Source organism: Triticum dicoccoides, chromosome 7A (genome assembly GCF_002162155.2).
Source record: "Triticum dicoccoides isolate Atlit2015 ecotype Zavitan chromosome 7A, WEW_v2.0, whole genome shotgun sequence".
Classification (NCBI taxonomy): Eukaryota; Viridiplantae; Streptophyta; class Magnoliopsida; order Poales; family Poaceae; genus Triticum; species Triticum dicoccoides.
In genome coordinates, this window is record NC_041392.1 from 163,480,486 (window position 1) to 163,483,354 (window position 2,869).

The window sequence follows — 2,869 nt, forward strand, 5'->3', positions numbered from 1 at the left end:
TTAATGCAGATGGAGCTGCGGCCATGGAGAACCTGCGGGCAGAACTTGCCGGAGCCAAGGAACGAGCTAGAAAAAGCGATGCGGCTGCCCTAAAGGCAATCGAGGAGTTGAAAGCCGAACATGCTGCTCACTGCCAAAGCAAGGAGGAAATGGCCAAGATGGCTGTGGAATTGAAGAACGCCGCTGACCGTTGCAAGCTTCTTGAAAAGGAAGATCAAGCGAAGAGGACAAACCTGGAGAAGGCCACGATGGCGGCCAAGGATACTCGCTCTGTAATGAGAGCGATGAAGGAGGAGCTGCGTCAAGCCGGAGATATCGCGGCTGGGAAGTCTTTTATGCTGCGGATGAAGTTCGGAGATCCTAAATATGCTCCTTTGGACCGGCTGTGGAGTTCTGCGGACGAATATCTGGATTTAGCGGCGAGTGCAGATGATGCGGCCGACCACTTCCGAGATCAAAAAGATCGCGAGGTGGAAAAGTTGTTCTGGTCACAATTTAACGATCCAGAGCGTCCGCTTCCATTGACTGATCGGCTGGCCGAATGGGCCGAGCTGAATAGGTTGTCCGGACTTGCCATGAGGTATGTTGCGGATCATCTATGGCCGGAAAGACCAAAGTCGAACAGTTATTTTAGCTTGGTGCAGTAGTTCCTTGGTGCAGTGCCACATATCAACGCGATGAAGAGGTCGGCATGCGTAGAGGGTGCGCGGATGGCCCTTGCCCATGTGAAGACATACTGGGCGGAGATGGAGGCCACCGTTGTTGCAGCCCAAGATTCGGACGAAAGCCGGGTACCTGCCGAGCACTACTTTCAAGAAGTTCTTGAGGGCGCTCGTTCAATAGAGGCGCAGTGCTCGAAGAATATTATGTTCTAATGACATGTATTCCCATTGAAAACAATGTTTTGCTGAAATGTAAAGGCTATTTTATACTTGTGCCTGCAAGAATTATAATACCTCCTGTGCGGCCGTTTATGTATATATGTATATAACCTGAAAGATGGCAGTCATCGGCTTCAGCCCCCACGCATATAATGCGGGGGTGTTCGCAGAAGACGCGTATTCACACTTGATCCAATGTCTTGGTCCATTAAGGAGGTGATAGCGCAGCAAACTAGGCAATCGGACTATAATGCTTTGTCACTTTCACTTAGCCATAGGAGTTTGACAGTGGGGCTACTATATAGCCCCTGGTGGCTCCACGCTCATCCGAATTCGGGGCACGTACATGCCTGGCCGGGAAGCGGCCCTTCGTTAAGGCGGATGAATCCCGAAGATTCCGCTAGGTCATCGAGTGGTTGACCAGTCTCACGCTATATCATGACAGTCAGTTTTCGGCTTTCTCTACTGAGGTGCTCGCCTGGCTGAACCGGGGCACAATCGCAGTAGTTCTCCTGGTGCCGGCTTAGCCAATAGAGCGGAACGTAAGGCAGCAAAACACAGGAGCCGGGCAAACCCAACATTTGACCAAAGACATGATTCGGAGCTGATGCATATAAGGCCAAACTCACGACGCCGAACACTCCCTAAGGTATTCGGTCTTTGTGATTTTAAACGGGCTGAACAGTGCCCTTTGTAATAAGCCCCTGGTGTCCAGGTACGTGCAATATTCTGACGTGGCCACATGCCAAGACGCCAGCCTCCTTCTCAGTTGTGCTGAGAATCCGGGGGATGTGTATCAACAAGAGACAGTAAAAAAGGTTTACGCAGGGTCTTAATCTAAAAAGAATCCTTGGAATGGGTCCCTGCTGCACGTCTGCGCCTGTGTCTCTGTTGTGCCGTATCCTGGATGGGTGTAGCACGATGGTCATATGTAGAAGAGAGGAACTTAGTTGAAAAAGTAGTCATGCAAAATGTATGTTATACTAAATAAACAAAGTATAATTCAAGATGGGTAAAATTGAGCCTTATTGTCGCTTGTTTACATGCGCGGAGCCCCTTGTATAGTCATCAAACCTTTATCAATTATATTGTTATGCCGGACTCGTCTAGCCGTGTCCGCGGTCTTAACGACCTGTTAGATGCTCTGGTTGGTGAGGCCGTTTAGTGTGTGGCTGCCAAGGCAGCCGCACAGTCTTCTGCACGCAAGGAGCGCTCAATATTTCCCTTTACTGAAATGATGCCACGTGGACCGGGCATCTTAAGCATGAGAGACGCATAATGCGGTATTGCATTAAAGCGAGCGAAAGCTTCGCGTCCCAGTAGTGCTTGATAACCACTTTTAAACGGAGTGATGTGGAAGGTTAGCTTTTCGCTACGGAAGTTATCGGGGAAGCCGAATATAACCTCTAGTAGGAGGGAGCCCGTGCAATGGGCTTCTGGGCCTGGCATTACTCCTTTAAGGGAAGTATTGCTATGGCTAATTTTTGTTGGGTCCATCCCCATTTTTCGGACTGTGTCCTGATATATCCGGTTTAAACTACTGCCGCCGTCCATCGGAACTCGTGTAAAGTGGTATCCGTCAACTATCGGGTCTAACACCAAGGCAGCCCATCCTGCGTGTCGGATACTTGCAGAGTAATCCCGATGGTCGAAGGTGATCGGTGTGGACGACCAGTGGCGGAACTCTGTTGTGATAGGCCCTGGGGCACATATCTCTATGGGTGCCGCTTTGTTTCTCCCCTTTGTCACGTGTAACACGTTTACTGTTTTGACTTCTGGTGGGAATTTCTTCTGTTCCCCAGTGCTTTGTTTGCGGGGTTCATCATCGTCTTCGCTTGGTGTATCCAGCCCCTTGTGTTCGGCGTTGAGTTTGCCGGATTGCTTGAAGACCCAACATTCTCTATGGGTATGATTTGCAGGTTTATCAGGGGTGCTGTGGATTTGACATATCTTGTCTAGAATCTTGTTTAGGCTGGACAGTTCATCCC